The 24,720-nt window shown below is 35.6% G+C and overlaps 1 protein-coding gene and 1 long non-coding RNA gene across 4 annotated transcripts in view; both read left to right on the forward strand.

Annotated features, from left to right (window-relative positions):
• Positions 1-24,720, forward strand: part of LOC133840962 (7SK snRNA methylphosphate capping enzyme bin3) — a 52,766-nt gene that overhangs the window by 3,041 nt on the left and 25,005 nt on the right. Inside the window, exons 2-3 of one of the 3 annotated variants that reach the window (XM_062273186.1) lie at positions 5,721-5,797; positions 24,529-24,581. The gene's annotated coding sequence lies outside the window, so the exon portion shown is untranslated. Of the gene's footprint in view, positions 1-5,720; positions 5,798-7,025; positions 7,320-24,528; positions 24,582-24,720 lie in introns of those variants that run through there. The other 2 variants (XM_062273187.1, XM_062273188.1) reach the window with 2 other exon arrangements.
• Positions 18,484-19,327, forward strand: LOC133845703 (uncharacterized). The gene is made up of 2 exons (XR_009894807.1): positions 18,484-18,803; positions 18,856-19,327. It is a non-coding gene; the product is annotated as an uncharacterized LOC133845703 (long non-coding RNA).

Here is a 24,720-nt window from a genome sequence, read left to right on the forward strand (position 1 = left end):
TTTTTGCGCGCCATTTTATGTGCACCCCACACTCCTTCCCCGCTTTGTGTAGCAGTGTCGCATGTTCCTTAGGCGTTTCGATAGACACATCTATCGTGTTGGCTGTCTCTTTCTAACTCTCGCTGATACTGGTAAATTACACGCTTTACATTTGGCTCTTTAATAACCTCTTTTAAGCTGTAGCTTTAGCTGACCTGCTTTTTGGCTAAGCAAAACTTTTTTAAGCCAAAGAGATAACGAATGCGCTCTTGTGACTTTGTCCAGCACTTTTTTGCTTACTTGTTGTTTGTCTGCTTTTGACAGTTTTCTTGGCGATAAACAAGTGACAAACATAAACATGGCATACATTTGGCCACACTCACTCACACATACGCATTTCTATCAGCATCTTGCGTTTCTGCCCAACTCCCCTCAACATTTTATTGCCACAGCGCGACTATCAATAAAGTTCGATTGGTGCGTATGTGTGTATGTGTGCAAGGCTCATAAATCAAGTTAAACTAAACAAAAAACAAAAAGAGAAAAAGAAGACGACTACGGCAGAAAAAGAAGGAATAATATCAAGAAGCAGGCAAAGCAAACAAATAAATTTATGTTTGGCCACGACGAACGAAGCTTCTTACTCCGCTTACTGGCAATATTTCGGGCAGCGCCACCTACATTCCACCACCTTGTACTATGATCATCCTGTCGCCATCTCTCTCACTCTATGTTTCTTTTCTCATCCATTACACCAGGCGCAAAAAATGCTGGCACAGCACAAACAACAAATGTTGACGACGTCGACGTCAACGTCGACAGAGCTGCTACCTTTTCAACTACTATTTTTAACAGCTGCACTAGCAGCTCCCTACACACACATACACACTAACTCATATGTTTTGTCTGTCTGTGTGTATTACATTTCAAGTTGAAAAGTTTTTTTTGCTTAATATTTCATAGTGCTTCGACGCCAATAAAAAAGTTATGACACCCCTTTTCTCCCGTTCGTCTATTCTTGCCCTTTTACATTTAATATTGTTTTCTTTCTTACATTTTTTTTTTGCGATTCTTGGGCTGCCTTTTTTTGTTGAATTAAAGTTGGCATCTGCTGAGTATAAAAGGCGAGAAACGAGAACTATGTAACTGAGAGGAGCTGGCATAAAAAGTTCAAGTCTCTTAAACTTTAAAGCTTTTATTTCAACTTTTAATTAAAGCTAAAACCATTAAATGAGAAGAGGACGGCAATTTAAGACATTCCAATGTATTTAAATATAAAAATAATTTTGACTCATTCCCCTTCCTTCCCCTTGTTTGTCATGGTGGCAACTTAAAGTTTTCCATTTCACTTGCAAATGACATCAACAACATTTTGTACATAATTCATAAGAATAACAACAATACAAGCAGTAGCTGTGACTCAAAAATGGCCAAAAGCGCTGAAAGAAAAATGAAAACAAAAGCAACAACTACAACTACCAAGAATAAATAAAAATTTAAGAAAAACAAAAACAAAAAACAAAACAAAACATGAATGAAAAGCAGCGCCGTCGTCGCAGCAGCGGCAGCAGAGACCAGAGCAAAACTAAAAATACGAATTTATATGCAAAACATTTCAACTTGCTTGAATTTCAAACATTTTGCGCCAGCTTCATTCCTCTGTCATGCCTATTAATGTGAGTGTGTGTGAGTGAGTATGAGTGTTTGTCATCCATTTGCATGTTTGTATGTATATGTAGCTCAAAGCTCCAACAGAGCAAGCCTGCAACGACAAATGACATTTGACTGCGTGCGTATGCATACGAAGTGTATGTGCGTATGTTTATATGTGTATGTGAGTTTGTGTTCAACTCTCAATGCCTCCCATCTCCCATTTGTTCCATTCAGACCGCAGTCGTCGCCCCACTTAGTGCTCTCCCACACAGCCGCGAGATTTTTTTTTCTTTTTATATTCGTTTTGTTTTTGTTTTGTACTCTCATATTCATTTGCATTTTTATGCGTTGACGTCGCTGTTGGAATTTTATTTACTTTGCATATTTTTGTGAATTTCTCTTTAGTATCATTTTTGTGTGTTGTTTTTTATGCAATCATTTTGTTGCAACTCAATTAATGTTGTACATCAAACGTCTCATCTCGTGTATTAGATTCATCTTAAGCGCAACTGACCCTGGCATAGCTCTTTTTTTAATACTTAATTACTGGGCATTTAATTAATCTTTGTTAATTTCAACTTATTTATGTATGTACATACTTTTTCAAAGGTACAAGTTAAAATTCAAATTCCAATGGGTATGCGGAATATGTTCTCTGAGCAAACATATCTGGTGGAATGATTTGAAAATGGCACAAGTGAGCGACTAATTATCAATTAAAAAAATTTGCGTTTCATTTGATAATTTGATGTAAAGCATTATAAGCAGTCGTGCTTTAACAGCAATTGTAAGTGTTAAGAAAAATATTATAATTACCTGAAATTCAATGTTCTTATTTTGTTATCGATATTGCATAAATTTTACTTGGCAATTTGTCAGTTCATGCGCAAATAATTGTACTTACAAATTTTAGCTACTCGTACTTTTTGTTGTATTTCCTTTTTACTTCTACGCAATTGAGAGACATACACATACTAGCTAGAATGAGATGGGACAACTAAAGCAGCGGTAGTTCGGCTTAGTGCTGTCGTTATTGTTTTTGTTTCTGTCTGTTGCCGGTTGCCGAGTTTTTGGTCTGGTGTTGCTTTTGTTTTTTGTGTGCCGATGTCTTTTGTGTGTTTTTGTCTTTTGCACATTTTTAATCCATGTTAGTGCATCTGCTGCTGTCACTGTCCCTCTGCCGGCGTTGCTGCTGCGTCCATTAGCGAAGAGCTTTTGCTGGTGTTGCTGTGTTATTCTTTTCAATTCGCTCGCAAATGTGCCAAAAAGAGACAGATGGACGACCTTGACTAGACGAGCTGGCAACTGCAATAAATAAATGTAGAAACACATTAGAGATGTGCTTAAAAATGTTGATACATATCGTACTTAATTGACACAAAAAGAGCACTTCACAACAGCAATGAAAATAAACATTTAATTTAAACAAAATTATTAGACAACTGCTAAATATAAATTATCATCAAATATTTTTGTGCATAACATTTTTGCCGAAACGATCGTGACACGACATGTCTCCAATTCAGTTGTCTGGTCAACGAACTTGCTGCTGTTGCTTTGGCAAATAAAACTACAACTTGTTAGTTTTTATTATCTCTACAAATTGACAACAACAACAACTAAAACTACAAGCAAGCGAATAGTCATGATAATTTTCAACTACCGCTGCCAACTGCATTGTGATTAAGGTGGGGGGAGCAATAGGTGGTCTAGAGAGGGGAGGAATATGACCAGAAATTATCGCGGGTAAAACAACGCCTACTTTTGCTTTGCGCTGTGGTGCAGTGGGGCTAGTGGGAGCTAGTTGGGGCAGGCCTCGACTCAAGTGAGTCGATTAACACACGTTACACGCATTTTCAATTTCAACGAAAAAAAGTAAAACCAAAAGCAAACACACAAGCAGAGACTTACACATTCAAATATACAAATGCATACATACATGTACAATGCATGAACTAGAAATACTTTGGCAAAAGCAACCGCAAAACGGGCGACGACGACAACGATTGTAAAGTTGGACTCCAAATACGCACAGTGGGCTTAAACCAATTAACTTGCTGGCAATAGAGAGGATCAACATTTTTTTTTAAACATTTTTGAAAGCATATGTATAAAATTGCAGTTAAATTTTATACATACGACTCAACATTGAATATGTTTCTTTGTAAAAAACTAACTAACAAAAATAACTGAGTTAAACACTAGGGGTCTAGACACTGTGCAACGCTGCGCGACCTAACTTCATCGTTGCCCCGCAAATTTGACTGCCCCCCAAAACGTGAACATGAACGACATAGTAGTCGAGTATGTGTGCGATAACTTTGACAACGATAAATTGTATTATGCTGGCTTGCCTGTGTCGGTCGTTCGGCTGAGCACCAGAAATAGAGAGTGTGATGGAAACAGAGAGAGATTGAGAGAGAAAGACAGAGAGAGAGCAAAGCGAGATATGGGAGGTGGGGTACTTCGTTGCTCTCATCAAATTCGTATGCATTGCTTTGTGCGTTGTTCGTTGTCCTTCTTCAGCTGCACTTGTCGTCCATTGTGGTTGTCGTTGCTACTACTACTACTACAAATTCTGCGGCTGCGACTGAGGCTTGGCGCTGCTGATGCGTTCTTCCTCTGCTGCTGTTGGCTCACCTAAACCAAAAACTCTCCATGTGGCCAATGGCTGGCAACTGACTGAACGTCGTTCAATGTGCGCTTATCACATTATTTTGCTATTTATGGTTTTGCTTGCAATATTTCCTTTTTTCTCATTTTTTTCGCTTTATGATAACATAATATACATTACATATACAAACACGTAGCTTACATATACATATGTACATTCTCTTACACATTTCACTTGCTATACACAGCGGTCATTGTTATTATTTGCTTTTGTTTTTATTGTTGTTGCGACAACTCTTTCTCGATTCCCATGTATAAAATAGCTTTGCACACTGATACAAAAGTCACGCTTGGCGAAGCTTTGAACTTCACAGTGTAATGGTTAAGCCTAAATTAGTAATATCGATCGAATCAATAGTTTCTTTTATGCAGTCAGTAGAATCTATTGATTTTAAGCAGACATGAAGCTCGAAAGCTTAGTTTAAAAATCGAATATGTGGAATTTGAATTTAAACTTATCCTTAAGCTCTTAAGAAATGTAAATTCATATTATGTATATTAGAAATAACTAATTAGCCTTCAATATGAATTTTATTTTGTTAGTACATAGTTGATTACTTCAATTGGCACAATATCAGCAAAACAAAAAAACCCGACAGTTTATGCAGGGTGAATAATGAATAATTTGGCATATTTTTTACTAGTGGGAAATAACGATTTATTCACATTCTAAATCAAAAAATTATCAGAAAAAAAGCTTGATTTATTACAGTTTGCCAATGGTAATGTAGCTACGAAAATGTTAAACATTAAATGTTTGTACAGTATATATACATAAATATATGTAGATGTATACATTATATATAGATGTATTAATACAAATCATATTTAAATATTTTAGTAGTTTTTAATCTCATGTAAGCGAAGTATCACATTTTTCTATCAAAATCATAGATTCTGCTGAAAAAAATTATAATACTATTTAAAAACTAAAAAAGCAAATCACTTTTTAATAGATAAATATCGTAATCGAATAATTACTGTACCACAGTGCGTTATAGTATTTATTGCTGCTATTCGCTTATCGTTCGTTTGGGTTGTCAATAATGCAATCAATTGTGTAGTTTGATTAAAGAAATATTATTATTATTATTTTCGTCATGCATTGGGAGTTCTCATGTTAGCGCATATGTGTGTGTGAGTTTCTATTACATTTCTCGTTTATTGATGTTGCAGTTTGTGCCACAATTGCGGTGGGACACACAAAATTGCGAGCAGAGCAGAGCAAGCCAATAGTAGATTTTTGTATGTGTATCATTGCCAAGGACGTAGCAACTGTAATAACTGGCAGTTTTCTTTTGTGACTGCATAAATTTGTGTGGAAATGATTATACGATTCACAAGTTGAATGGAATGGAAAAAATACAAATTAATTTTCCCTTTTCGTTTTTTTTTCTCTGCTCCGCGTTTTATAGCACTCACAATACTCGGGAGAAGCAACAATCCCCCTCTATAGGCATTTTTAGTACTATTGAAGCAGTGATTGATAACGGTAAGTTAAGTTTTTGTCTTTATTTCATTTTCTTTATTGATTTTGCAACGTTGCCAAATTGCTTGTATGTTGTTTTCATTTTCCTGAAACAAAAGTTCAACAATTACTCAGCTGTTTAAAGTTACCAACGAACGAACTTAGCAGGCAACATTGCCAATTTTCAGTTGCCGTAAAAACATGCATCCAATAATATTATTTTTACAATTTTTGTTGTCAGTAAATTAACTTTACAAATGCGCTTTAAATTCATTAAAGCTGGAACCCAAGAAATGTGACTGTGGCCATATTTAATGGAATTTGGCTTAACTTGCGATGTTGCCACACTTCGTCAAAGAAGTTTTCGCTTTGTGGTCGCATAACACAATTAGAGTTAGCCTAATTAAGTTAATATGTTGCTTAGTCGAAACCATGTAAAATGTGCGGCTACCATGGGTTAAGCATATAGAAGCATATGTATAGTATGAGTATGTGTGTGTGTGTGTGTGAGTGTGTTGGCAATGTTTTGGGAACTCGAAACCTAATCAGAAATAAAGTTGGTTTCTCCTTAACCAAAGCATGTAATCCAATTAGCTGTCACACGTTTAAGAACAATAACTGAAAATTAAAAGCAACACGTAAAGCAGAGAAATTATGTATGATTTGTGTTTGTTGTTTTTGGCAACAAAATATAATAAATTTTCATATGCAAAAACAGCGGCGTGTCCTGGGAGCAACAACAATAACACACTACAGCGTTGCTTTTGGCACACAAATCTCAATTTAAAACAATCAAATGCAATGGAAGAAAAAAAAACAACCAAAGTAGAAAAAATACTACAACAAAAACAAGAGCAACAACGAGAGAGACAGCGACAGCGGCAGCAGCAGAAAACAACGCAAAACTGTAAACAAACGAAATATGCACAACTACATGCATACAGTCAAGTGTTCACACACACATACATGTTGGTTGCGATGGCGCAATACACGCACACACTCACGCATTGCCGTCCGCATACGTTCACTCACTCTCATGCGGCTGTTTGTTCACCACACTCGGAGCGTTCGTCTCGTCGAATTGTCTCACTGTCTCACTTGCTCACTGTCGCGTCGTCGTGCTAGCCTGCTGCTCGGTCCGTCAGACCGTCAGTTGGTGAGTCAGTCGGGCAGGCAGACGATGCGCGACGACGTTTCGTCGGTTTCTCATGTGTTCCATAGTCGCTACAACGAAACGCCTTGGCAATGAAACGTTTCAGTTGGTGTCAAAGCGCGAACGTGTGCGAATCGTTAGAGCTGTATACACTGCGGATAAAAATTCAATAGCCGCAGAAACGTCGAGCAGCTGTATGAAAATACCGACGGCAAAACAAATTGGGAAAAATTATTCAAATGTTAGTTGTGTGAAACAAGAAAGTGACTAAACGGTAAGGCAATCGAGTTACTGCCCGACCGTAAGACAAATTGTTAATCAAAGTAAATTAAACAAAACAACAATTGACAGTGGAACGGTTATTTACATTAAACGTATAACATACACAGACTTGTAAGTATATATTTGTATGTACGTACGATGTATGTATGTTTTTGGTGCAAGTGTCAAAAAGCATTGCAACGACGGGTCTCAGTTTAAATAGCTTGTAGCAACAACAATTAAAGATATTTAGTGTATGCGCCGTTGCTCCATCTTCGTGTTATTCTCCCTCTTGCTCTTCCTCTTCTTCGGTTTGCAACGGCGTCGATGTCCGCAACGACATTTGCACGCATAGCAAACAACAACAACAATACTGTGTGCACTGTGTGACCAGTACTAATGAATATGTGTCGAATTCTGTGTTGCAGTATATGAGTGATGTGTTTTTGTGTGCCGTTGTGTGACACTGTGCAACGTATGAAAATGAAACGAACGAGTTAACGAGAGAAGGAACAGCGGCAATAATAAATAAGTATAACAAGAACAAGAAATACTATTAATAAGAGTATGATACATACATATATTTATCAACAAATAACACACCCACAGACTGACAAAAAATTAAAAACAATTAAGGTAGAAAATTAAAGAATTTTTCCCGTTTACCCGCTCCACTGATTGATAAAATCTTAAGAGCTTATAATTAAACTGCCAACTGCGAAACTGTGTATGTGTGTGTTGTGTGCGTGTGCGTGTGTGCGACTGTTTGACAGGCCCCTAGCAAAAATGTGATGTTATAAGTGATAGTTAAAATTAAAGCTTACCAGAAATAGTTAAAGTGTATAGATTTTTAATAATTTTACTTTGTTATATATGTATGTAATTGTATTTCTAAATATCATAAAACAAATTAAAATAACAAATGCAATAATTAAATAGAGCGTATTTATGTACGTATAAACAAAATAACATAAATTTTTATTTATAGTTTTTTTTATTTTATAGTTTGAATATCGTAGAATTCTAATTGTGAGTTTCTGCTGTATGCTTTGGTGAGAGATATATCATAGAGCTTTTTGCATGCATCACTGAGCACTTTCTAAATGATTGAAGCATTTGAGATGCTGTCGTTCATAATATTTCTCTCAGTGCATCATGTATATAATTATTTTTATCACTTACTCAATAATTTATGTACTATTTCTAAATCAACAAAAACATTGTCCTAATTAATTATTGCATAATTAAATCAAGTATGAGAAAAAATAAAAGCACATTACATTAAACTGCAAATTTTATTATTATTCGGTTATTATGCTCCAACAAAATGTCTGTTGGCAATTAAATTTGCATAAATTAGACATGGCAAGCACATTAAACGGCAAAAAAAAGGAGTTTAAAAAAATCAAATAAATAAATTTCAAAGTTTTGTTCGGAAAATGCGCAAAGAAAATAAAGTAACGTTGGTTTTGGCCTTTAATTAATCACAACAAATGGACAAGCAACGGCAATTTGCACATCGTCGAGCAAAAGCAATTTTAATGAAGTAGAACTAATTTCTAATTAAAAGCAACATTAAAACCAACTAAATTCTTCTCACTGAGAGATAGACCCCAAAATACACACACACACACACACACACACACGACATGTACTGCGAAGAGCAGCAGCTAACGCAATAGAGGGTAAAAGAGCAAGAGCAGGAGAGCAATATAAGAAGCTGCTTGGCGGCAGCGACGCCGACGTCAGCGACTGCGAACAATAACGAGTTTAAAGCTCCGCTAGCTTCGAGCACAACGCACTTACACAAACTCAGAGCAACACACACACACAAACAGGCACTGACAGTGAGACAGCAAAGCGAACAGACATACAAACGGGCAGACGGACAGACAAACAGTCGGAGAGACAGTGAGGCAGACTCACATGCCATGGCGTAAAAGTTCTACACTTTTTTACGCTTTTATTTTGCCAACCCAAAAATAATCGCATTATGATAAGAAAAAAAAGCACAAACAGCGTTCTTTTACTCACTGCTCTCCTCCAATTCTCTCGTGCTCTCTTTCTTGTGCTACGTGAGTGAGGTAGAAAAAGGTAAAAATACAAAAACAACAAGTCGATACGGCGGAACAGAAACAGAGGCGGCAGCGCTGTAACTGAACTGAGGCAGCAGGCAGCGCTGCAGCAGCGCCGCATACAATTTATATTTGCTTTTAATGCTTGTTGCTGCTTGCTGCTTTTTGCTTGCAAACAAATAAAACTGGTTTTCAAGTCAATTAAACAAACCAAAAAATAAAATAACAACAAAACGGAGCACTGGGAAGAAGAAAATTTTGTCCGTTTCTGTTTTCTGCTTCATCGCAACAGCAGCAGCCGAGGTAGAGGAAGAAGAAGGTGGAGAAAGAGTTGGAGAAGGAGAGAAACAGACAAGTAACAAACTGCAACAATGAAGTAACTTTTCAATGCAAAACAGCTGTGCTTGGGTGGGTGGAGAATGCGGGGAGCAATTCAGAGATGACTTGATATTATGTGGAACACATAAACATATATCCATATGGAGCGTATTAATTGATGCAAAACAATGTAAACTGCTTTGGTTCAATAATTTATGTCTCATTTAAATCTGGTTCAATAACGAAGCTTAAAGCACTAAAAAATGCCGTACAATATTGATTGGATTGCAACAATGTTTTATCAGGGAGTAAAATTGCATGCGAATTCCAAACCAAAAATTTACCGAAATTAAATGGCATTCAATAAATCTGCTTCGGTTTAACTAGGGTAAACTGAAAGCCAAAATAAAAAGTATACTTTGTATGAGGAATATATGAAAATTTTTAATAAACAGTGCAATTCAAGTGAAAATTTAAATAAAAAAACAAAATCAACTCGTATTTCGATTTCATGCCAATGTCAAATATGAAAACACAAAAGCTGAATGCTGTCAAATATTTAAATTGAAACCAAACAAAAATATGAAAACAGACGCATCAATCGAGTTACTCTTGAGTGTTGTAATTTTAGAAATTAATGGCATGTAAAATAATATGCATATGAAAACGAATTGAATGAATTAACAAAAATATAGGAATTTCACAACAGATTTTCGCAAGTTATGTACTTGATTGAAATAAGTTTTGCAATGGTGATGATAATAAATAAACACTATATTTGGATATTTTTAAATTATAAAATAAAAGTAGAGACTAGTTTGGTCTTTTTTTTATTGAAACACATTCACTTAAGGAAAATCAATACAAGCAATTTGTGGATATAAAATTGACTTTCCAATTTTGTATGTTCATTTTATGAAGATTTAATTTTTAGAGAGTTGAATCCTTAAAGTGATAATTCAAGAACTTGACAGCAGCAATGTGCACTAATTAAATAATTCTCAAAGGCTACCCAACAATGCCAAGGGTTATAAGAGGAAATGTGTGCCATGTGTGCAACAAACAAAAGGAGGCGACTCCATGACGTAGTTTGTCTGTCTGGTATAAACTCAAATACCTTACAGACTATCAGAGCAAGCCTTATGGAAATTGGCAACAATACAGAGAATATTGTCTTTGAATTTTGTTGAATCCACCTCAGCTTTGGCAAATCTCTAAAATTAATTAGAGGACTTGTTTCGACATTGATACCACTTGTGAAGTTATTTAAAACATGGTTGAATGGCTTTAAATCTCCTTTTGACAAGAAAACTTATCAACTCAACTCAATTCGACTTGGATTCCTGTTGGAGCATATCAATACTCAAATAGTTATTGTTCAATTGAATACCTCAAAATGCTTGAATGCAAATGAATTTGTGCTGCACAAGTCTAAACTATTTGACAATTTGCACAATTATAATGGCTATCACAAACAATGGGAGGGCGGATGCAACAATAGAACTTGCAACTTGGCAAGCAAATAAGACACCAATTGTGGAATGTTTTGGACATTGTTATCGAAGACTCGCAAATGCTTGAGACAACATTTCTGTAAACGTTGCACAAAATCACTTGGCTAAAAGCAAAAAGGGAAAATTAAAACTCGCACAAGTGAAAAGGAAAATGAAAATGAAAAAAATGTTTACGCATAAGCTCCGTTTGGGGATAAACGAAAAGCTGTAAGCTGAGGATCAGACAGCCAGAGCACTAGGAAAATGGTCAAGATTTTGGAATTTGTGACGCATGCCTAAGCTCAATTATAAAAGTTAACAGGAATTAAAGCCATCAAATTTGTGCCGTCGAGTGCCTTAAGGTTCTTTATCATCTTCTTTAAAGAGTGGAGCAATAAATATTTAATTGAGTCTACGAAATTGCCTACAAGTGTTGAACAAATGAGTGACTTTAATTTGCTTGTCACTCGTTCGGGCTTTTTTCCCTTTTGGCTTAAATATAAATACCGTCCATACATTTTTCGACTACTTCCTTGTTATTTTCGACCACATCAGACAAACCTGTGTGTGCTCTGTGTGCATCAAATAAGCCCAGCCAATTTATTTTCCATAACAACGAAAGCGAACCACAAAAAAAGCTTGGAAAAATGAAAAGCAAAAGAAAAAAAAATACACAAATTTGTAATGCGGCTGCTGCTTCTGCTTCTGATTCTGCTTCTGCTTCTGCTGTTGCCCTTCAACTACAACTACACATAATAACAACAACAACAAAAGCAGCGACAACCCTGCCAAATTGGCACAGCAAGTCAACGCGCCAGACGCCTATCTGTGTGTGTGTGTGTATGTGTATGTGTGTGTGTGTTACCACTCCCTCGATTGGCCCGATTTCGATGTGCATTACATTCATGTAGCACATCCATTGTTCAAAGGCCTACTCCGTAATATTGTATAACAGACACAGCAACAAAAACACGCCGTACTTGAGGCTTCCAAGCTCAGGCCAGGGCTGGACAGACGGGCAGACAGACGGACGGACGGACGGACGGACAGACGGACGGAGGAGCTATATCAGACCAGACACAAACTGAAAATGTCGACCCATGCAAATTTTGAGGTCGACTTTTTCAGCATGGAAATGAAGATGAGAAATTTTCCTCTGCTCGCTTTATTTTTCCGTTCTCTTTCTTCTTCTCTCCCTCTGTCCATGTGCCTCATTTTTCCTTCCTATGTTTTTTTTGCGTTTTTTGTTAGGTGGCATATTGAAATTAATGTAAATTTTTTCATACACCCCTCGAGGGTGTTGTGGATCAGAAACGGTTGAGAGCCTAAACGTGTTGTTATTGATTACGATGATGGGCAACGTTGAGAGTTTATTTGATAATGAAATACCAACGTCATTCTTTGCATGAGACAGAATTGGCTTTGTTGACTGCGTCTGGATTGGCTTCTCTTGGCTCGTCTCAGGTGAACAATTTCGATTTCTTTAAGCTAGGCAAACAATATACAAAGAATGTGTATAGAAATGGTGTATTCAACATGACGCAGATTAAATTGCCTCGTTCTCTGTACGTAGATGTTAAATAATTGCCCAGATACCAGCTGTGTTGTATTTTGCTGATGTGTTTTGAAATGCGATTTCCCTTGAGGGCAACTTGTTTGTGGGATTCAATTTGAAAGTGAGAACATTGTAACTGCATATTTGTTTTTTAGGCACATTCATTTCTAACAAAATAAAATAGAATTATTTAGTAGACATTTTGTCTTCACTCAATATGAATACTTTTGCAAAAACTATTTCCTAAAATATATCATTTCTATGCTAATGCGGACTTGGATAGTTCCTAATCAATGTGACGTAGCTATGCTCCAAACAGAAAAATGATATTCGAATTTGTATCTTCACTTTATCAACGCTATTACTCACTCTTGACTATATTTTGAGTTTTTTGATGAACTTACATTGTTGTTTATTTTTTTAATTTATCTATTTAAGTAAAGAATTTTGTCCCGATATTTGTGCTCTTACTTTGGTGAATTTAATTCACAACAATTTCTAAATTTTGCCAAAAAAGTGAAAAAGAAATTGAAAATGAATTTTCATCTAACTTTGAAATGCAGTATTGATTTTTTTCGATGAGCTTAATATTGTTTTCAATATTTGGGATAGATAAAATTCAATATTTTTCAATAAGTATTTGGATTTCAATGCTATTTCATATTAAACACAAAAATAATATGTATGCATACTAAAAGTTAAGTTAGGCTACGCTGTGTATGCTAATTGTAGACTGTGTATTTCGATGAGTGCAAAATGTTCAACAATATTGAATTACACAATTCAGTGTCAAATTAATGTGATAAATAATGCTCGGTTGGCTTTTTGGCCCCGAAGCGCTTTAATTGGTTTTAAATTAGTCGATTTCCCCACTTCAAAATATATATCAAATTAAATAAACAGAGAAACAGCGCCAATGGCCATGTTGAAATTACGCCAAGGATAAAAAGGACGCACACTCACACATACACAATGAGAAACAAACAACACGCAATTAAATGTGCAGAAGTTTAAGGAAGAGTGAAGAGAGGGAGAAAGAGAATAGAGAGGAGGCGAACAAAATAGGGGTAGGGGTTATACAAAAAGTGCGAAGCAAAATTGACGTCGCACATTTTGCGGAAATTGTTGGTTTGTAATTTGAATTTGCGCCATTTGCATTCAATGTGCGGCTCAAATGAGACACAATGAATGTGTCCTGCGCGTGTGTGTATGTGTTAGTGATTGTGTGTGTGTGTGTGTGTGTGTGTATGTGCGTATGCGTGTGTTTATTAGCTCTTGTAGAGGTCCCCGGGCGCCGTCTACACTCGCTCGAAGCGTAACGCAACGCGCCTAAAAACGGAAACGGATGTTGGCAAGTGTAGACATATTTTCTTAGCAACTTTTGCTTAACCAGCACCAGCACCCGCACCCCTCCCTCTTCTCTTTTGCGCCCCCCTTGACATCCATAACATTTGTACTAGCGGCTGTCTCAGGCTGCTGAGCCAACCTCCCACTTTATCCCATTCTCATTTCCCATTTGAAGCTTGCGTTCAACTAGTTTCAAACTTGCTTGGCAAAACTTTTGTTGTAACGTCAAGTCAATGAGTGGAAGCTTTTTTTCTCTTCTTTTTAAGGGCGAAAGCTGTCTCTAGATTAAGGAAGAGGGACAGGCAAACACGAGGAGGGGAGGGAGACAAGAACTTTGTTTACTGTTATAGCTGCGGCTACGGCTGCTGTGCTGTGAAAATGAAGTAGCTTGACTTTTGCTTTTTCTAAGGATTTTGATTCCTTACGGCCAAACTGTGTATTAAGCTCTCTGAGGTGTGGCATAAGAGAGCGAGGGGGCAGAGAAATGAGGGAGGAGGGCCTTACAATTGTGTCACTTTAAGCGGATTTTACTGTAAGTATGGGAAGTTGTCATTGAAGGAGTTACGTTTATGTGTGTACAAAGATTAGATTGAGAATCACGTGAGAGATGTGAATGGCAACTTAATGCATATTTCATATGTGGATTTTTTTGTTGGTAACAGATAAATTATTAATGTAATTCGGTGGAGTCGAGAAATCGCAAAGAATTTAAATAACATCTGCGTTTATTATTCAAATATATCAACATATTTGCTGAAGAAATAAATACATATACTGATAAGATAACACTCGAGACTTTATTTGCATTGTCATTCCTGAATGTTCAGGCTTTAATTTATAGATCCCATTGTCAACTACAGATTTGGCAAAGAACATAACGAAATTTCCTACTTTTCACTTTGCATATTCTGAAAGTTTAATGAAAATAAGAACTGATTGTTGTATCGTTAATGTAGTTTCGTAAGATTACAAATCGGAGATGTTTACTTGTGTATATTTAGCCCACTTTAAGCTTTAACTCAAATATTCAACCGAATACTTTATATTCTTTATGTTACGCTTCGTCGTGTGATTGGAAGCTGACAAGGCAACTTCCTTTTTGGCAAGCTCTCTTCTTTTATGGATGCTTTTCGGAGTGTCCGAATGTGCGCTGGCATGTTGTCCTTGACTGGCCAAATAAGTTGACAGCACTTGTGTCACACTTTATGCACTAAGCGGCAACAAATCTGCAGCCAAAAGTCCCATTACACGGCTTTAACAGCCCCCGGGAAATAGAGTCAACAAACACACACACACACACACTCACACACAAGGGGCGATAAATTCTTGGCATAAATATGAACTACCCCAACATAAAGCGTGGGAAGAGAGTGTGTTGAGTAGTTGTTAGGGGCAAGTATGGAAGGAGGAGAAGGGAGGGTGTTGGAGAAGTGGACCTCGCTTGGAGCACATTCGATAGCTCAAGAGAAAAACGAAACGAAATAGCGTGCCGTTAATGAGGCGTTGCCACCCAACCAAAAAGTGACCTCTCACCCCTCTGCACTCTGTACTCGCCGTACAATGCGTGCGTTTAATATGCCGTTAGTTTAATGAACTAAATTAATAGTTAATATGTGGACTACACTCGGAGCAGTGGCGAAGAGATTGTTATACCTATTTATACATGTGTCTAATTCCAGCCAAATTAGAATTGAAACCGAGTCAACCATGGCACAAAAGTTCAAAGATATGAGTTTCTTATTTCGGTCACATGTGTGTGGAACATTTTGTCAACTTGATGACGTCGACAATTTTGTTTCATTTGATTTGCTTTCCTCTCTCTCTCTCTTCTCTACCCTCCGCCTTGGGTTCGTTATGTGTGGCTGCCGCAAACCCAAACTAAGATAAACTATAAAGTTTTCGTACATGTCCATAGAATAAACAGCCCTAACTTGTCTGGTTTTTGTGGCTTAAGGACATGTTTCTATGTATAGAGCGATGTATGTATATACTATATTTACTCGTATTTGTTATTAATTTTGTTTGGATAACAAGTTTTATGGCTGCAATCCGGAATTGAGGTTACATTTGACTTGCTGAATAATCTCAATAAAGATATTAATTAAAATAATTCTAATAAAAATGGGCAAAAGAAAACATACTTGACATGCAATAAATTGTATACAACTTTCGATTTATTTTCGACCAATTAGTTTCAAGCTGTTGCCAAATCTTCCCACATCTATTTCATTGCTTCAATTTCATAAATTAAAACTCAACCCACCCGAAAATAGGCAAAATAATGAACCATACCTCAAAAAAAAAAAGGCAATTCTTATCGCTGCACAATAGCGCCATCTGTGGGCGTTTTCGCAACAGTTTTCTTTTCTATTGCCACGACACATGATTAACAACTTTAATGATAATCGCCGAAAAAAGAAAAAAACGTATTTTTGGCGTGTGTGTAACTGATACAATGAGATGCTCCGTTAGATGCGACATGATTTATGACTTTATTGTAGCAAATCCATTAGAGAAGACGATACTATTTGTGGCACTGTGTGTACATTAGGATTCCAATTTAAGTTCGTGTTACTTGTACTTTTATGATGAAATTAAGGCAAGTAGCCAAATCGTAGAGTGTAACATTTTGAATGGGTATTTCAATACGGCTATCGAGTTTGTAACACAATAGAAATGAGATTAAATAATTGTGCATAATAGAATGAAGCTTAAATTTGGATGAAGTCATTTTTGGTGTAGTATATTTTAAATATAATAGTATTATTCTTAAAATAAACCATAAAATACTAAAATATACTGAATGCCGTTTATGCTGTATCAATAAGCATAAATGACATTCGGTATATTTTAGTATTTTATGGTATATTTTAAGAATAACCGCATTGCATTGCCGGTTACTAAAACTGGGTAGTGGGTATCTCGCAGTCGGGTACACTCAACTGCATATTTCATAATAATTTTTTATGTTTATGTGAGATTAGGATCAATCAAGTTAATTTGTCTAAATGTAAAGAAATAATAGAAGGAAAGGGGTAATAAAATTCTGCATTGTAATTAATTTTGCGATTGATATTATCAATTTAAAATTGTTAGATTTGAAATACAAATTACTTGTTTCGTTTACTTAAAGTGTAGCTCATCTTCGCAGTGTTTCGCAGCTTATGGAAATTGCTAAGCCTGGCCAAAGTTTTTCCTCTCGTCGTCGCTTGGGTGCGAGTCCAAGACCAAGTCATAACTTTTCATTTGCAGAAAAGTTTATCTATTACCGTCGACTGTCGACCGTCGACTGTCCAGTCAACGCCCGCTGTCCGTCTGCATAATTAGCCAACAGCTCAGCGCAGTTGAGTCCAGCTGAGAGCTGAGAAATCATGGACTCGGACTATACAACTTACTCTGTATATGCACTTATATGGATGTATTTATGTAAGCGTCAGTGTGTGTGTGTGTGTGTGTGTGTGTGAGTGTGTGTGTGTGTGTGTGTGTGTGTGTGTGTGTGTGTGTGTGAATGGAGGTGCCCATAAATTGTTTGCCTGGCAATTATTTCTGATTCTCTTTCGGCACAATAACAACGTGTATTGCGGTTGTTGCGGTAACTGTTGTTTCTCTATTTTTGCCATTTACATATTGTTTATTTTTTCTCGCTTTTTCATATACAGACGTAATATATATATATATATATGTATTTTTTTCGTTGCGCTAATTAAAGTTGGCCAACAGCAAGTGCAATTTATGTTTGTTGTGTTGGTTAGACAAGGTTCCAGGCCACTGCTCAATTATCGGATATGAAATGAATGCGAGCAATGCGATGAGGGATTTCATTCCTCTTTTAGTTATTTATAATTCCCAAACACAGTTTGCGCATATCATTAATAATTAAGTGTTTGTTTATTTTATTGTCTACATTTAAGTGTTGCTTGTATATTTCTATCGCTTGGGAATTACATAGATAAATTAAAAATCAAGCAATTCTTGCCATTGCTGTCGAGGTTTCACGAGCTGAGAAACACAAATAATAATAAGCAAATTTTAAGTAAAATTCATTCATGTTTTGCAGACTCAAAACAAATATACATAGAAACTTTAGGTATTTCAGTTGACAGTTGGTATTTAAACTGAAAGTTAGTATATTTTTGTTATTTCAGAATAAAAATGTTTAAAAATACTAAATACATCATTTAAGATAAATATATTTGACCAATCGAATCCTCCTTCAGTATTTGTGCTAAAATGTTGCAGAGTTGTCTCTTCATTTTATTTAAATATCATATAACAGATTTTTTTTTAATTTGGGTGTTCAAAAAATTAAGCATTTTTTAAACTTTCCGATTAATTTTGGCATATTTAGTTTACTGTGTAACTTGTGGTATTTATGCTCACTTTTGGTATTTGCGTATAATGATATACTGATATTTACTTTGTAGGCTGGCAAATGCCGTATCAGTTCCGTTTCATATGCTTTATAGCATATTCGAGATTCTTAACATTCCATTTAGGGAATTTCAACTGAAATCCGTTAACTGCTTTAGCACAAATCGATTGTGAAAGCCAAAATTTGCAACTCGTTACCCTCGACACAATGAGCAATCATTCAAACAAATACAATAAATACAAATATATGTATAGTGTACATTGTACATATTACACACAGACACACACACACCCACATTCCGAATTCGAATTCGTGAAATTTTCATTTCCGTTGCGCTAGAGCACGGCATATCCGTGTGGTATCCAATATATATTTGGGGGGAAAAAAGGTTCAACGCAACATGCAAAATTCATGCAGATTCCATTCAATGGAGAACGAAAGAGACAAAGCGAAAGAGTGAGTGAGGGACAGAGATTGAGCGATCTATCAATAACCCACAATATGGTAGATGACCACCCCATGTGCTAATCGAAACGTTTTTGGTGGCTGCATTTAAGAGCCACTTTCCCCATCGCGATAGATGTTGCTGCTGATGATTATGATGATGATGATGATGATGATGATGATGATGATGATGATGATGGCAGCGGGAGGCGGCGTTGCATCAAGGTCAATGCATAAATACCGAAGTGCACACTGTGCAGTAAGTGGTGAGCGGTGAGCGGTGAGGGGTGCACTGCCATTAGCATTCAAGTACCCCACACACCAAACATCCTGGAGCCTTTGCCCTTTGCCCTTTGCCATTTATCCTTTGCTGGCAGGCCATTACACCATCCAATATACTCGCTGACCTCCTAACAACACGACGCGTCTCCCTCTAACAACTCATCAACACTTTTCCCCAATTTTGCCTCACTAAAAAGTTAAGCGTTTTTCGCGATTTGCGCAAAACTTTTGCACACTTGTTTCGCACTGCAACTGCAACTACAAAATGACGTGAGAAATGTACAATAGAGATGATCTTATCATTAGATTGCCGAATTGCTGATGCTGTACAATTAAACTTGGAATTCGATGAATGCATTTAATAAGTTGCATTTCTAATAATATATAAAATGCGGCTTCGTACAAAAGAATTTTTGATATGATTTTTGTTTTCGATTTTTTTTTTTATAAAAATTAACTTTAATTTTATTGTTTTGCTTATTAAAAAGATCAACTTTGTTATTTTGCATTTTTATTAAACTTATTTAACATTATTTTAATCTTTAGTTTTTTTTTTTTTTTTTTAAAGGAAAAGGTTCTTTTTGTGATTTGATTCTTTTTAGTACGGAAATATTATGGCGGTCTTTGGAATTTATATATTTTTACTGATAATATTATATATAACCATCAGAAACCGCATAAGAAAAGGAGAAACTATGTCTGACTTTATTATATATTAGAAACTCTTAAAAATACATTTCATAAAGTTACCATTATTATTGATTTTACCATCATTGTACACTTAATATATATTTTTTGCACTGTTGCCAAACTTGTTACAAATTTCAACTACTTTCTTCAAGTGTCGTGAGCAAAGTTCCATTTTTGCCAATGTGCATTTTTCGCGCAATTTGTTGTTGTTTGTTACGAGACTTTTTGATTGGAAAACTTGTGCCTGGAACTACAGAGTTCTATTTTATATGAACATATATATATATATTGTTTTTTTTAGTTCTTTCATTTGTTAAGAGATATAGAAGGGGAAGAGCTAATTAAAATGCTGACATGCGTTTGAGGGCTAAAGTTCAGAATCGTGTGAGAATTGACAGTTTTCACCCATAGCCAAAGGTTAACAAATTGAATGCAAGTTTGAGAGGGGAGTAGAAAATTTGTAGGAGGAGCGTCTCACACACTATCCCATAGTTTATTGGCCAAATCCAATTCAATTTCCAGACGGCATTCAAGTTGTTGACGCTATTTGGTTGTGTTTGTGTGTGTTCGAAGCGGTCGAGGTCTCATCTGATATCCTTGACTCGCCATGGCTTTAGTAGCAAATGCTCTTTACTCGCCTTTTCGCTCGCTCTTTCTCTGTTCCACAAATTGTATCCTTGTATCATTAATTAAGATGCACACAAACAACACACAAGCACATTAAGTGGGAGAGAGAAAGAAGAAGCGGAAAGAAGAGACTAAGATAGACAGAGAGAGAGAGAGAGAGAAAGAGGGATGGAAGCAGAGGTTGACTAAGTCAATGCCAACGCAGGTTGCGCTTTATCTATGAAAAGTCAGTGAGGCGTTTGCTGTTTCCGATGCTCCTCTCTCTCTCTCTCTCTCTCTTTCTTCTGCGTCGACTTCCCCCCCCGAATGTCCTTGCCTGTATCTGTGTGTGTGTTTTTCTGATTATATGCCACACACACATAGACATCGCTTCCCACACACGCGTGCACAAAAATTACTCTTTGGTCGCATTAAATTTGCAATCAAAATGACACACAGACAGAGCGTGCGTGTGTGTGCGTGTGTGTGTGTGTGTGTGTGTGTGGATGTAGGTTATATTCTAGTCGGCTTAATTTAATTTAATCAGCTTTGCAATTAGTTAGTAGCTCGTTTCTTGTTAAATAGTTAATGCAATTTTACGACAGGGCAACAGAGTTCGACGGAATAGCAAATAATACGTTATATTAGTTTTACGTCACAGTGAACTTTAACTCTCCATCATAAAATGCTGCTAAAATAACAGTATTTTGTTAGTAGAAAAAACAAAATTTGGCAAATAAAGTAAGTTTTCAAATAAAATAATTGTACATTTATTTTACATTTTTGCGATTTTGCATTCAGAATGTTTCTCAAAGCAACATTTTTTTTTATACAACCGTTAAAGCTTAGGACTAGTAAGAAAGTTACAGTAGAGTATGCACGACTTTGACATACCCGCTACCCAATTTGAAAAAATGCAAAATAGTAACAAATTAATTTACCACAAAAACACTAAAAATCTACCGAAGAATATTTTAGGTATATTGATACTCTACTATAGAGTGCAAAATATATCAGATTTACAGTCAAAGCAACCAAGACCCCTAATTAGTAGACGTTTTTAATCGATTTTTTTAATCGTTTTATCGATTTAAATACATTCATTTCATGGAGACACAATGTTATAATACCCTTCTACCCTATGCGTAGCGGGTATAATAATGCTATGTAGTAATTAACATAGTTATCCGCAGTAATCACAACTTATTCAGTCAGATTGCAATTGTATTGTTGCATGTATTTCTCAAGAATCATAAGATGACTGAATATCGATTATGAAGTTACATTTGTAATCAATTTGATGTGTAAGAGATGACTGTGATGAATTAAAACAACAAAAGAAAACCTTGTAACGGATAGAATACAATATTTACTCAGTTTGCGAATCGATTTTGAGTCACAGAGTTTTGACTGTAAAGCTGTGATTGTAATTGTCAGACATTAGAAAAAGATGCATTCAGTTAAATAAATGGGGAAAAAAATTAATGGCTTTTATCATTGCAGACAATAAACGAAAACGAAAAGAATTATTTTGAATTTTGCAGAACATTTTGAAAGGTTAATTGTGAGATTTTTGGCAATCAATTTGATGTGCATTTTAATGGGAATTGAGTCAAGTGAATGCAAATGCTCAGCAATGAATCAATAATTGATTCACATTTTGATATTGGCCATAAATGGTATTAAAATATTAAGTACACAACATTTGAATACAATTTGTTTTGCGCTGAAAGCATTTGCTTGCGACCTTCGAACAAATGGCAAATGGCAATCAAAATGAAGGTATAATAACCGAAATCAACAAATTTATGCCCAAAAGGAATACGAAGCAATCAATGAAAAGAACAAAACAGATGCGGCTCAAAGATACACGGGGCTAAAACATAAACAGAATAAACAAGACAAAAGAAAAACGCCCATTGCAATCGAGGAAGGAGAACGAGAAGTTGAGTTTTCAAGTTTTATTTTCATTTTATTTTTTCTCGCTATTATTGTTGACAAACTCGAGTTGAGATGTTCGTAGTTGGGACAGAGAGAGACAACTCAGAGTATAGCATAACAGATTAATGATAACTAAAGTTAATTGGCTAAAAAATGTGTTGAAATTGCCAAGAATAGAGTTAGCAAGCGAAAGAGAAGGAGCGATAGACAAAAAGGCTTAAAGAGACATACAAACACATTGTGAGATATGACAGGTTCTTTGTAACCCATTGACCCTAATACTATGCACATATGTACATACGTATAGTACATATACACATCTATGTATCTGTATAGTGTGGAAAATTCATTTAGCTCAGCTGATGATGGGGCCCAACTCGAAAGTTGAGTGTGCTGAAAGTTGAATGAAACGTTGTTAATCGCTCAACTCACAAAATGACAGCAGGAGGGTCTATAAATTTAAGTATACTAGATACACACTGTTTTATAGTCTCTCCCCTCTCTGTTTGCTCTCCGATTTGAAGGAGACGGAGTGCTAGTTGAGTGTCTCAAGATATTAAAACTTCAAATAAGACCTAAATGTGTCTACGTTGTAAATTCTCTTTAGACTTTAAATCCTCGATTAGGTCTAAAAGGCGGCTTTAAATAATTATACGACGCCATTACTTAATTCTATTTTTAGAAGTTAGTATTGTCAATGTATAAAAAAGTAAAATTAATGTAAATAAAAGGTAAATATTGAAAACTTTAATTGTTGTCAAACTTTCCTCTTGTTAGCTATTATTATTTTGAATATTTCTTATATATTCAAGAATATATAACTAAGATATAATAGCTAAGATAAGAAAACCTATTACAAACTTATAATATGACAACTGCAAATATTACCAAATCAAAAGTTGTTATTAAAAATTTCAAAGCAAATACAAAATGCGCAGTGCATTTAAATAGGTTTATATATTTTTATGAATTAATTAATTCTTATTGAATTATTCTGTATTAGTCACCATCTCAGTTATTTGTTTAAGTGAAAGTGATCTCACTCGTATTCCTAATAATAAATTCACCATTAAATATTCAAATGAAAATAAGAGTTTGTTAAATGAATAAAAATCTCGATGAAAGCTACAATAAATCATTATTCAACGTTTGTTTAAATAATAATACTTTAAATAAAAATTGTATTTCGAGTAAAAAAAAAAAGGAAATCTACAGTCAAGTGTGCAGGACGGTGATAAAAATATACCGAATTAATATACCAAAAAATACTAAAATATGTCAAAGGCTATATTTGGTATATTGGCGTTGTACTAGATTTAAAATGTGCTATGAGTACAAAATATATGAAAACTATTTCTTAAATAACTTGAATAATTATACCCGCTACCCATAGGGTAGAAGGGTATTATAACTTTGTGCCGGCAGGAAATGTATGTAACAGGCAGAAGGATGCATCTCCGACCCTATAAAGTATATATATTCTTGATCAGCGTCAACAGCCGAGACGATCTAGCCATGTCCGTCTGTCCGTCTGTGTGTCTGTCCGTCTGTCCGTCTGTGTGTCCGTCCGTCTGTCCGTATGAACACCTAGATCTCAGAGACTATAAGAGATAGAGCTATAATTTTTTTTCGACAGCATTTGTTATGTTTGCACGCAGATCAAGTTTGTTTCAAATTTTTGCCACGCCCACTTCCGCCCCCGCAAATCAAAAAAAATCGAATAACAAGCGTAAATTTAAAGCTAGAGCTGTGAATTTTGGTATATACTATAATTACTATAGCAGTTATGATTCCTGAAAATTTGGTTGCGATCAAATAAAAATTGTGGAAGTTATTAAAGAAATACTTTTGTATGGGCAAAAACGCCTATTTATTAGTGGTCTGAGTTGCTTTGACTGACAATCTGGTACATTGTGCCGTCTATGGTATATTTTGAATGGTGTGCTGTATCGGTATACCAAACATACCATTTGGTATATTTTTAGTATTTTTTAGTATTTTCGGTATATTTTGAAAATAATACCACAATATTTTGCCCTTATTAAAAATGGGTAGCGGGTATCTCACAGTCGAGCACACTCGACTGTAACTTTCTTACTTGTTTTTAACTGATTGCCACATAATTTCTATGAATCATAAATACTGTAGTTATTATTACGTTATAATATACACATCTAAACTGTAGATTCTAATGGTTTTCAATTATTCATCTTTTCAGAATAACAAATACTCAATATTCAAAGCGATAATTACTCAACATTGTGAGCAACGGTAAGTTGATAAAAATGAAAGCAATAAGTGGATTAAAATCAATTTAAGTCGTGCTTCTATCAACTCAATCAAAGCTATCACAATCAATTATTGGCCCAAGGCATTCTCTCCCTCTCTCTCTCTCTCCTAGTCTCCTCCT

Source organism: Drosophila sulfurigaster, chromosome 3 (assembly GCF_023558435.1).
Source record: "Drosophila sulfurigaster albostrigata strain 15112-1811.04 chromosome 3, ASM2355843v2, whole genome shotgun sequence".
Taxonomy (NCBI): Eukaryota; Metazoa; Arthropoda; class Insecta; order Diptera; family Drosophilidae; genus Drosophila; species Drosophila sulfurigaster.